A 13,770-nucleotide genomic window follows, 5' to 3' on the forward strand; every position below is an offset into this window, starting at 1 on the left:
GCAAAATAATCTAAACTTTCTAGTTTCTTGAATATCTTGAGATTAGTACATAGTTCCATGATGGTAATATCCATGATTTTTTTTTTACATCTGGGTGATAATCATTAGAATCACTTGATCTGGAGTGGAGCCCTTGAGTATATCTCTGGCATGCCATTTACTAATCTTTCTCCAAGGAGATTATTCTAATGTACAAAATTCTAAGTGACTCCAAATAGCTCCAATAACTTTGAAAAGGCTATGAAATACATAATCTTTCTTCATATTAGAAGTCTATTAATTTCTCAGCAGAATAAATCTGCTCTTAAAACTTTGGAGATTTTAAATTCATGCACAGTGACAAATATGGCCTTGAAAGCTCCCAAATTACCTAGAAAGCTCTACTTTCATGAATAATTTTCCTTTGGGCCTGCCAATGAGCTCACCTGAAGTCCCATCAAATTCACATGCTTGAGTATTGCCTTTTATGAGATACTTAAAGAATTCATGTCCCCACTGAAATTCTAGGAAAATCCTCTTTTTTTTTCCCTTCAAAAATATGAAACAGCATGTCAGTAATTTTGATCATGTACCAATCATTCTTGGTAGCAATACAGATTAATAACAACCCTGAATTTCTCAAAACAAAACCTTTAAAATTTTACTAAAAAAAAGGTACATGCCTCATTCTGTTTATCTGTAGTGTTTTTAAACTAAATAAAAATAAAAATATTATTTTTCAAACATTGATGAATTTGAACACTATAAACTCATGTGAAAGGTTGGTGAAGTCTGTATTATGAAGTTATACCGTACAAGAGGCTTATAAGAAATATTTGCTTTGAAGTATATCATGTGGCTATCTGCTCTGTAAGAGGAGAGGAGAGGAGAGGAGAGGAGAGGAGAGGAGAGGAGAGGAGAGGAGAGGAGAGGAGAGGAGAGGAGAGGAGAGGAGAGGAGAGGAGAGGAGAGGAGAGGAGAGGAGAGGAGAGGAGAGGAGAGGAGAGGAGAGGAGAGGAGAGGAGAGGAGAGGAGAGGAGAGGAGAGGAGAGGAGAGGAGAGGAGAGGAGAGGAGAGGAGAGAATGAAGAAGGAGGGAGGAGGAGTTCTCCAGATGTTGGAACAGAGATTTCCCTGCAGCCCATGAGGAGGCTGGGCTCCTGCAGCCCGTGGAAGCTGACATCAGAGCAGAGATCCACCTGCGGCCCATGGACAACCCCATGCCAGAGCAGATGGATGCCCAGAGGAAGCTGACATTGGAGCAGAGATCCACCTGCAGCCCATGGACAACCCCATGCTGGAGCAGATGGATGCCCAGAGGAGCCTGTGATCTCATGGAAAGCATGTGCTAGAGAGAAGGCTTCTGGCAGGACCTGTGGATCTGTGGAGAGAGAAGCCCATGCTGAATCAAGTTTGCTGGCAGAACTCGTGACCCTGTGAGGACCCAAGCTAGAGCACCCAGTTCCTAAAGCACTGCACCCTGTGGAAGGGACTAATGCTGGAGCGGTGGGTGAAGAACTGCAGCCTGTGCGAATGGCTTACATTGGAGAAATTCATGGCGTACTGTTTCCAGTGGGAGAGATCCCATGCTGGAGTAGGGGAAGAGTGTGAGGAGTCCTCCTGCTGAGGAGGAAGGAGCACCAGAAGCAATGTGTGATGAACTGACCACAGCCCCCATTCCCCTGTGAAGATGTTGGAGAAAAGGTGGAATAGTAGGAAATAAAGTTGAGCCTGGAAAGAAGGGAGAGGTGGTTGGAAGGTGTTTTAAGATTTGGTTTTATTTATCATCACCCTACTCTGATTTGGTGGTAGTAAATTAAACCAACTTTCCCAAGCTGAGTCTGTTTTGCCCATGATGGTAATTGGTGAGTGAGGGTAAGCTCCCTGACCTTATCATAACCATGAGCTTTTTGCTATGTTTTCTCTCCCCTATGCAGTAGACATGGGGAGTGACAGAGCAGCCTTTAGTGGGCACCTGGATTCCAGCCAGGGTCAACCCAAACAACACCCAAGCTTGCTATTTTAGTCATAGTTCATACCTTTGATAAGCAAAGAAGTCTTTCTGTAGTGAACACAACTGCATACTAATTCTTTCTCCAGAAATATTTCTTTCACTTCTAAACCTAAAGACACATTTTTGACCACATGGAAAATTTGTATACATAAACATACTGCTTGGTTTATTTCAGAGAAATCTCCAGGTCACATAGGACCTTGTAACAGAGGCATAACAGTGTTCAAACTGTCTATATGCTGTACAGCTTGTCTTTTTCACTTTGCTGATGCAAATTCTCCCACTTCAAAAAGACACAGGAACTTTTTCTCAAAAAGTTGTGGCCCATCCTTGCTCACCTTTCACTGTGACCTTTGTGTGTGCTGGTTAGGAGGAAGTTCATGTTTGTGCCTGATAGCTGCACTTGGAGACCTTTCCTGGCCTATGTTCCAGTGAATCCCACATTTATTTGGATATCACAGAATGTTATTTTAAATCTTTGGAATTCATGTCCTTTAAATTTAGTTTCTCTGATGATTCATTCAAAACTTATATTCAGCACTGCAAATAATTTCACATTGCTGATTGCTATCCATTTCTTTCCTCACTGTATCTGCTGTAGCATAGTTGAAGTAGGCATGAAGTAGCAGTAAAACAAGATGTTTAAATTGTATGACAGACTTCACATCCTGTATCTATGCTACCTGTGATCTGCGTGGAGGGGAGATTTGAGGATTTTCTGGAGCAGAGGATTAAGCCTGCCCCAACAGTGAGGTCTGCCCAAAGCCCAGGAAGACAGGTAGGCAGTCAGGCAGGTGCCTGACATCTCAGGTGTTTCAAGGTTAGGCTAAGCAGTAAAAGACAGAATATGAAAGCCTGCACTATTAGTACAGATTATGCTATTACATTTTTAAACATAATGCCACTGTGGTGATCACTAAATACCATGCCTTTTAGGGTTATTAACTTTTTAATGATTTATTGCTTGCAATACATGATGAGAAAGTTTGATCTCACACTCCTGTCTTAATTTGAATTGATTTTGCTTTGCTGTTAAAGAAATTACCACTTGAAAAGGCCTCAGCCAGGAGAGTGGAATATGTGTCAGTTTAGCAAAAACTGAAGGAAATAAAACCACTTCTATCTGCATGTTGTAGGAGTTTGGCACTGAACACAGTAACAGCACTCCTGAGTCGTTAGTCACAAGGGTATCTAGCTGTTAAAAAATATAGTTCTGATTTGGCTTTAGTCAAATTTTGTAGTCAGGAACTACAGTTTTTCAGGACTGGAAATGTACAAAGCATAAAATATTTTTTTGATAGTGCTAGAAAGGGTTTAATTTACCTGGAACTCAGCACTACATGTATGGGACTCCACCCCCACCCCCCAAGTTTTGAGAGGAGATGAAGTTGTGCAGACTAATGGTCTCAATGTCTGCAAAAGGTAAAAAAATAAAAAATCAGCTTCAGTGACCAATAGGAATACTCCTATTCATACTTTACATTATTCATTTACTGTGTAACGAGATTATGCTCCAATAAAGCATATTGGAAGCAGTATTTTCTCTGTGAATGAGGTTTTTATTGTTTAGTAGGAAAAATTTTCCCTGAAGCAGGAAATAAATCCACACTTTTTCATGCTTTTTTCATGTCTTACTCCTTTTTATTATGAATTCTCCTAAGAATGCATATTGGTTTGCTATCAGCTTTATTTCTCATTGTTTCAAAGCTAATAATAACTACACTGTGATAAACATTTTTGTTTTTCTAGACTAGTTTATTGGATGGGTGCAAGAGAAATTCCTAGGTATGTGTTTCCAAGAGACAGTGGAAGTTATATTATTCTTGTTGCTACTTCTGTTTTTAAGTGGACAGATACATTTCTTAAAGAATTTATCCAATTTTAGAGACATATTTGATTAAGACAAAAAGCTACTAAATAGAAGTGTGCATGAACAGCTCACATGTTCAGGTATGAACATTTACACCCCACTGACGTGTATCATCTTTCTCTCTCTTTAGTCAGCTTTTTCTTGAGGTTTCTAGCAGTCCACTCCTAGTTGGCCAGCTCATTTCTATTTTATAACTTGGTCTCTCTACTTCTTAATAATTACTTCTCCTCCTCTTGTAAATCAGTTTGCTGCTAGCTCTTTCCCCACTAATGCTCATCACAGCTACTCATATGAAATCAGTAGTGGAATATGTAGTCTCCTGTCTCTCTTCCTAACATTTTCTAAGTATACCTATCAGCTTTGGTAGTGTTCATTCAAAACCTGTATCTTGTTTCTGGTTTCTACTTTTAATGGCAGTGTTTATATATAATTGTCATAGAATCACAGAATGGCATGAGTTGGATGGGACCTTAAAAATCATCTAGTTCCAAGCCCCCTGCCATGGGCAGGGACACCTTCCGCTAGACCAGGTTGCTCAAAGCTGCATCCAACCCGGCCTTGAACCCTGCCAGAGATGGGGCATCCACAACTTCTCTGCCAACCTGTTCCAGTGTCTCACCACCCTCACAGTAAGGAATTTCTTCTTATGTATTTTGAGTTTATAGCCCTTATCTCTTGTCCTTACATGATTTTGTAAAATGTCCCTCTCCAGCCTCTTTTTAGGCTGCCTTTAGGTATGGGAAAGCTTCTAAAGGGTCTCCACAGAGCCTTCTCTTCTCTGGGCTGAACAATCCCAATTCCCAAAGCGTTTTCTCATGGGAGAGGTGCTCCCTCTCTCTAATCATCTTGGTGGCCTTCCTCTGGGGGACCCACCCCAACAGGTCCATGTCCTTCCTGTCGTGGGTGACCCCACAGCTGGATGCAGTGCTCCAGGTGGGAAGCAGTATTACAGGTGGGAGTATTACATAAATTATAATTATAGAGAATGTAAAAGAAATGGTATTTCCATAAAATGTTTCTATCTTTTCATGAAATCTTGCTTTACTTTGACCTCTCTTGTGAGAAAGAACTGACTACACATGTACAAGGCATTCGAATGTATTCATGTGAGAGCTTATTCTGCAAATGTTCTTAGTGTGATAGCAACCCAGCTGTCTGACCTTTAAAGAGGAACAAATTCTTTAGGAAATTATGCTTTCAGAAGGACACGGTAAAAGGAAGGAAAGCTGATGAATACAAAGTACATGAAAACAGAGATTGGACTGAAAATTGGCTGTATTTCAGATATACAGAACTCTTTTTTTTGTCTCTGCACTAGTCTTTGTTTCTTTGTGCTTAGTGTCTTTCTAACATCTAGCTTAGGAAAAGAAAAAAAGGATGCCAACATAGCTTATATGCTGTCACAACATAAAAAACCCCAGGCATTAAATGTGATTGTAAGTTTCCACGGCCCACTGCAATTTTACTCATTGTTCTGCTCATGTACTCTAATGTCTGCTTGTGATATCTGAGTGTGCTTGAGAGCCACTTAAATTTTCCACTCTGAGACATGAATTCCCACAATCTCTAAATGTCATGTGCCTGGCTGGAGCAAGAGAACCACTCAGGTGAGGCAGGAATTCAGTGAGGCAGCAGCAGCTTACAACACACAGGACAGCTGGGATTTTGAACAGGGTTGGGAACTATTGTACAGCCCTGGGGCTGTGGTAGATAAAGTAACGCCATGTCACAGTCCCCAGACCTTGCTGGGATGGCTTGAAGCTCAGTTCAGACTTGCTGCCAGAGCTCTTACCTAGTTTTTCAGCCAGATTTGGCTGCACAATGAGCTATGTTCTGTCATAGCTGTATTACTTGCAGCATCCATCACTCTTATTTTAGAGTGAATTGTGCTAGGTAATGACAGCTTGTCAGCTGCTTGAGGTTGAAAATAGAAGAGCAACAGAGAGATGTTTTGAATAAGATGATGCTCTTTTTTTTTGTTTGGGCCCTGTATGTGTAGGATACAAGCCTGAAAATGCATACCCCCAAACTGGGTGTCTTCTTACCCAAAGCTGGGAAAACTAAATGCTAGGCCCACAGATTGTGAGACAGACACAGAGAAAACCTAATGCTCTGCAAGAAAATCTTTAAAAAAAAGTGTCCTGAAGACATTTTCCATGACACCTCTACTTGTCCAGACTGGGACAATGGATCTCTGTTTCTACAACTCACAGCATAATGAAATCTGAGCTTCCTTCTTCTAGGTGCAACACTAGGTGCCCAGACCTGCTCAGAAAATCTGAGATAAGAGATGAATTCATACCAGACATCTAGTGATATCTTTTCTTGCACTGATTTCCTTTGCACCTGAGACCAGTATCTTAGGAGTCAAGGTTATGACTTGAACATAATCTAAATATGGGAATTAAAAAAACCAAAAAAACCAAAAAACCAGCTCCCTTGATATATTCACCTCTTAAAAATAAAAAAATCTTGCCCCAAACCACTGTTTAACATTAATGTTTCCTCTCTTCTCACACTATTAATACATTCAAAAAGTTGCTACAGTGCAACCTGTCCTATCCTCTTCCTCAAGAGTAAGGAGATGTATTTATACATTTCACAAAAGATGTTTTGGTGTTCTTAACCTGTAACAGGAGCTATCCTAAGGATAGAAGAATATGACTGTTGATCTTAGATGTGACTTTGCACTTCTTTGGATTATGCTGGACTATCTTAAAAACATAGCAATGAAAATTTAAGATTTCTCTTCTCTGTTTACCTAATGATAATGTGCTACATTTATCCTGGCATACTCAGAATATGTGCTTTTCAGAACAGGTAGAAACCATCTCTTTTTCCCAGCTGATGACATCACATTGAACTTATATAGCATAGCATGAGAAAATACAAATTTTTTAGGAGTCATTTGATGAGTGCACCTGAAGGATGAAGGGCAGAAAGGATTTATGTATGAAGGCACTTAAATAATGGTTTTAACAGTAATGAGGGAGCACAAAGACACTGAGTGGTACAAAGAGGGACTAGGCAAATATAATGGAGGAAAATGAGGATTCAGAAAATATTATACAGGTTATATAGAATGAATTTCCTTATGAAGAAAATCCTGCCTATTACTGATAATCTTATGCGTTTGCCTCCCAAGACACATACTAAAAGTTCTGCTGAAAAATTAAAGGAAAGGAATAAGAAGATTTGAGATATATGATAGGGAAATGACAAAGTGTCATGGGCTCAGCCAAATTTTTATTGCCATCATTCATAGTCCATATTGAAAAACATGGACTTGTGTTTAGCTCTTTCTTTTTCACCATGACAACAACTGTTATTTATTTTCTGCCATACCTTTCTTGCAGATTATTTTTCTCTCCAGATATTACCTCCAGTAAAACATCTTTTAGGCTTCTCTTTCTCTTTTATCTATGTTGCTTCTGTGGACAAAGGTATAATTTCTGGTTTTACACCAGCTTTATGATTATTGCTCAATGGAATCTTTTGTGAGGCAGGAAACCATATAAGAATTTATGATTTTTGGAGCACTTTTCCCTAGAAAGTTGTGGTGACCTTAACAAGTAAGAAAAAACTTTCTCCATGATATGGAGAAATGTACACTGCACATTACAGGAAAGTCTTTTCTAATGTCTTTGTCTAGTTTCATCTCTCTAGGCAGCAGAACTATGATTTTCTCCTTTCTACACCTGTTTTCACTCTTTTCCTTTTCCCCACTTTTTTCCAGTTGTTTCTTGCCTTCTGCAATACTTCTCAGCAAAGTTCAACGCAATGCATCATTTAGCCAGGAACCAGTTTAAGATGACAGTGATAATTTAAGTCAAGCTTTATGCTTGTTCCTGTTGCCAGAGAGAATATGTGATAACACTCATACTCACAGAACATTTTATGCTCCTGCTGCAGCCCACACAATGAGCCATCATGGGAGGAAGGCCAGCAGGAAGGCTGGAAGACCTCTTTGAACTTCTTTACCAGGGAGTTGCTGGTATAGTAGTATAGTATAGTATAGCAGTATAGTATACTCCTGTGAAAACTTCTTCTTAACTCCTTATCTCTTTCAGCACTGACTATGATTTCTTTTCAGCTGGCTTTCTGACCGTCTTCCTTGCTTGGTCCTTTTTCACTCTGCTGAAACTTTAGATCACGTAAATTGATTCCACCAATGAAATATGTCATGTTTTCCTGCTTCTCAGCTTCTTGCCCCAGACTTGTACTGCAAATTAAATCAGTCTGATTTACAGTGTCTGTCACTTACTTTTTATTTTCCCCTTCTCACCTGAAAAATTTCTGTGAGAGTGGATTGCTGACGAAACCACTTTAATGTGCTCTGAAGATCACGTACATCTGAAATTACTGATGACACCCTAAAATCTCAAAGCAGATTTAAAATCTCCCCCTAAAAACTTGACTCTCTACTGGCAAAGAAGGAGGTGTTCAAGTGATTTTTGTGCATGTATTTTTAGGAATATATTAAAAAAATAAATTTCAACTTGATTTATTAAAACATTAGGAAAAGAGAAAAATAAATCTAAGAAAAATCACACTGTCGTTGGTAAGTGAAATAGACTTGCTTTTCTTTACTAGCTGTGACTACAGATTTTTTTAAACTGATGTTATTCTGGCTGGTAGAATGTGGGCAAAACATAAAAGTGTTTTAGACAGGATTCAGGTTGTATTCTGACTTAACATTAACCTGCTTAGAGTCTGCATACTTCAAAGGCTCCAAGAAAAAACAAGTATCCTGTACCATTGCCAGAGAATAACTCACTGAATCCTTTCAAAGCTCAGAGCACCTAAAGTTTCTCAATTCTTTGTGTTTATTACTTGTACTGTAGCATACATTTCTGAAAATAGTAGGTGTTGTTATTGGACCACAGCTTAGTAGTTACAGCTTTTGATTTCCTGTAATAAGAAAAAAGAACATTGTTTTGTACAAAGAGACACTTTCAAAAACACTAAAATATGATGTTGGGAAAGAATTCCTCCTCAGAATCTTATTACTGAGTTTTCATGACCTTACATGTCATAAAGAAAATACAAACTTCATTGTTTTCTTTGATGTTAGAACCGTGAGGAATCAATGACATTGCTGGGGATGTAGTGTTAAATAGAAGGTAATACTCAGCTATTTTAAGGCAGTTTGAGTGACAGGTGCCAGATTCCTACAGAGTTATCATCATCCTAAATTTGACACAAATTTTTACCAAACCCAGAAATGACCTTATGGCTGCAAAGGTCTCTTTTGCAAGATGAATCCATGCAACTGTGTTTGTATTCCTTCTCTTAACATCCCAGAGTAATGTCTTTCTGAAGGACACACTCTTTGGGTAGATGAACCCCACAAAAAAGAAAAATCTTCTTACGTGAGTTTTATTTCATTTGGGTTAACATCTTATTGTAATAACCTAAAACAAATGACAGATAGGTAGGTATACAAAATGATTCTTTAATGAACTGTCACTGTATAGTGCAATCGAGACCTCAGGGTTACTGATGTATAAATCCCCTTTATACTGTCTGAACAATTACACTGGATTTGTGACTGACAACTGTGGATTAATATCTTACTTTGTAATGTGGCCAGACTCAGGTTTTATGGCTGAGAAGTCCATTAAATGTCACCACACTGATTCCTCTTCTCCATGCATTTTTTAGCATTCAAGTGAAAGGTTGACACATTTTGGGTACCAAAATATCAATATATCAATGTGTATATATGGTCTATTATTTTGAAAAAAAAAAAAAAAAAAAAAAAATTAAAAAAAAAAAAATGTGCTTTCTCTAGTTTCTCATTTACTGGTATTTAGTTATTCCAGCTAGATAATTTGCCTTTAGCCCATTTGTCTTAACAAGTGGAGTACTGCAATGTAAGGTGGGAAAGGTAAATTCCCTGTCTTTTTCTTGCTGACTGGAACTTGGAAGTTTTTCTTGTTGAAATGAAGGGATATCCTCCCTACTACATCTGCAGATATCTCAAGCCACATAGCACAGTGTTTGGAATGCTTAGTTTTATACTCAGTGTTTAATCTGATAAATGTATTACTATTGCTCAAGTGCTCCTGATTGCTATGATTTCTAAATCACACCTACTACACAACTGAGTATGTACCACAGAATCATAGAATTGTTTTTTGAGTCCAGCCATTAACCTAGCATGGTTAAGGCATAGGGTTCTCCATGGGCTGCAGGTGGATCTCTGCTCCAGTGTGGGCTGCAGTGGCACAGCTGTCTCACCATGGGCTGTCTGCACCACAGGCTGCAGAGGAATTTCTGTTCTAACATCTGGAGCATCTCCTCTGCCTTCTTCACCTTGGTGTCTGCAGCACTCTTTCACTCATATATTCTCACTTCTGTCTCCTCTGTCTCCAGTTGTTTCTCTGCAGTAACTTCTTTCCCCTTCTTAAATGCGTTATCTCAGAGACACCACCACTGATGGGCTCCTCTGTCATGGAGCTGGCTGGAATTGGCTCTGTCAGACATGGGGGAAGCTTCTGGCAGCTTCTCACACAAGTAACTCCTCCAGCCCCTCACTGCAAAAACCTTGCCACACAAACCTAATACATTAAGACAAGGAATTTCATTTTCCTGGCACTTTTGAAAGAATAAATGGAAAATATTTGCCTCCTAGGTTTGGATTTTTTAGTATTGCTTAACTTCTCTTCGGAGGACCACATATTTAAACAGAAAAGAGAGCTTTGTGAAAACAAAGTGGTTTGTTTTTCACTTGGATAGTCTACTTTGCTTTTCAGTGGTACAAATATTGATGCGCACCTGAAAAACATTCTTTAGTGAAAAGGAAGAACTCACACCCAAAATTTAAACTCTGGATCATACTACTGATTTTAACTGTTAGTGTAATTTTAAGCATGCACATATGAATTCTGAAGGCCCAAAGCTGACATATCTGTTTAAATTGAGACACATATTTTGATTTATAATTCGTTGGGTTTGGATGAAGTACCCAGCTTCATAAAGGAATATTAGTTCTGAAAGACGTTTAAACATCTCTATTCTCTGTTGATAGAATTCCAGAAAATCTGCATTGTACTTAAAAAAGAGAAAAGTACAAAAAAGCTACCCAAATATTCAAGTTTCTTGACCAGGGAACTTTGTGACTGAAAAAAAAGGTGTGCAACCATGACTTCTGGAGCTTTGTTTGTGTCAGCATCACCCCCTTACTTAGCTTCCATTCATCTTCTTTCACAGAATCACAGAATCACCAGGTTGGGAAAGACCTCTAAGATCATCATGTCCAACCCAAGATCAGAGAGTCCAACGCAAGTAGGGTAAGATTTCTCAGTAGAATGACAAGTAATTGTCATTGCTCATGAGGGAATGTGGTAGGTGACTTGTGTTGCAGGATAACCAGATTCACATTTCACATTTTTTAATCCAGAGCATAATCAGTTTTCATCGATGGATAAATAAAGTCTCTGGGCTTCTTGGAACACGACTTAGAAGAGGGCAGTGACACTTCTGGTCTTAGTGCTGAACTAGCAACAGCTTTTTCATGTGGCATTATTACAAAATAGGAAATACCTTGTTTTGAGGTTTTTATGAGTACATACTCAAAGATGCTGTGCTAGGCTCAGACGACTTTAATATTTGTTTTCACTTTCAGGGAACACTCAACTGTTTAACTTCTATCATTGAAGAATGACAACTTCTCAATTATTCTTTATTTATAAAACTCCATTTCCAGAGATCAAAACTACATTCTGAGAGAAATATGGCTTCAATTTATCCCTTGGATGGAGTGGTTTTATCAGCACACAGAGTTTCTTGTAAAATATATCCTGAAGAGAATATAAAAAATAAAATTTTAATGTTTTTCTAAATGCTCCACCTGATTGGTATATTCCCAGCAGTGCTTTAACTGCTTCATTGCTGCGACTTTTATGCTAATTTTGACAGCAGAAGTTTTACACTTTTGCAAAGCAAAACAGGCAAGTTTAGAGTAAAGTAGCTGCTATTTGATACTGAAAACCAAAGGAAAAAATTCTGTCCCCTCTGGTGCCATTACCAACTGGATGTTTGATAGGAAACCAGCGAGTAATTCTACATTTATTCTACTGTTTATTAGAGTTCTTTGTGTTCATTTTGTTCCTGCAGTGTTTGACTATTAATTTATCTTTTTATCAATATGAAACTGTTTATAACTAATTTGACTGGAGATTTATATTTAGAGTTGATTATATCTATTCATTACACACTTCAGGGACTTAATTCAGTCCCCAGATTTCTGTAATAGCTCCTTATGGACTTTTGGGAATCCTCAAATAAATTAAGTTGTCCTAGCCCTACTGACTTAAATGGAAATATGATAATTTACAGTCAAATATCTCTACCCCAACAATTGTTAACTTTAACATATGAAGATCAAAATCACTAAGAAAATAGACATTGCTGTCACAACTCAATCTGAAAAACAAAGCAAGCTGACATCAGCAGTTGTTTAAGGTTGCTCATTTTATATTAGTTTACTTAACAGTTTACAGAGAACAGATTTGGGGAACATACATACATGCCATAAAGTCTGAGAAAGTTATACTTAAGAGCTAAAAACAATCAGTCAGTTATGGGGATTCTTTCATGGTGTATTCCTGCCTTGTGTGTCCTCTTTTCCATTAATAATGTAGCTTTAGTTGATAATGTCTTATTTAGGGACCTTAATTTTATTTTGTGCTGCATTGTTGTTTCTCATTTTCTTAAAACAAAAAAAATTGAAATTCAAGTATGTGTGTTTCTAGTGTGCAGAAAACTAGACCAAGTGAGATGCAGCTGATCTAGTATTCAAACATATTCCAGCTTCAAATAAAGCAGAACTTGATTTCATGGCATGTAGGTTGAATGTTTGTTGAATGAGCTATGATCAGCTGAATCACAGAGACCAAACTGTCCAGTGGTTTGATGCTTCTACAGCCCAAAAGCCTGAACAGAGCATTCATAAGGCTGTGAAAAACACATAAATTGTGCCGTACCTTTTAGCCGCAGATCTGCCTTTCTTCATATTTCTCATACCCAGCTGCTTCCCCAGAGCAACCTAGGGTCTTCTCTAGGTTCTTCGGCAGCTGATTGGTCTCTGTTAATCCTCCCCGCCTACCCCTTCTCCCACTGGTTGTAATCTCTTCTCCCCGCCCCGGTAACACTCCCTGGCTGATGTATCATTGGTTACTCTGTGTTTTCCATGCCTGCTCGTCAGGGCACAAAACCATCCTGCCAGGCATGTGGCTGGGTCTTTCCTCGTGGGTTTCACTATGCGCCAATAAATCCCCTACCCCCCAGCTGCACATTGCGGGCCGTTCAAATGAGGAAGCGGCCGCAAATCGGGGCCACGCGAGGGTAGCGGGAGGGACAGATAGAAGCTCCGGGACCGCCCCTGGCCGCGTGCATGGTTCATCTGATGGGAGGACCCCAGGCTCGGGAGGTAGGGACCTGCTTCTGGCTTCCTCCGTAACGGGTGGATCGGGCGAGATGGAAACCACGCCCTCCGAGGCAGGCTCCATTTTTAGGGAGGTGGCCGGGCCCCCCCGTCTTGATCAAAGATTTAGAGACAGGAAAGATCAAGGGTTCATTTCAACTAATAACCTGGGGAAAAGTATGGTTTCCAAGTCTCATAATCTGAAGGTCATGAGTTCGATCCTCTCATGGGGCACCATTTGACACTTTAACGTGCCATAAATCGAGCCTCTCCTGATGGGAGAGGATTTGCTGAGGGTCCTTGCAAGGCGCTTAAAAGATAAGGCGAGACGTCTTCTGTAGTTTCAATGCTTCTAGATAGTTGTTTATTAAGTCTTATCAAAAAAACTGAGCCACTAGCGTGACCCAGGTACAGCATGGAAGGAGGAAAAGAAGGAGTGAGAGCGAGAAAGCCTAATTATCAAGATTTACACAGCCTT

Source organism: Aphelocoma coerulescens, chromosome 1 (assembly GCF_041296385.1).
Source record: "Aphelocoma coerulescens isolate FSJ_1873_10779 chromosome 1, UR_Acoe_1.0, whole genome shotgun sequence".
NCBI lineage: Eukaryota > Metazoa > Chordata > Aves > Passeriformes > Corvidae > Aphelocoma > Aphelocoma coerulescens.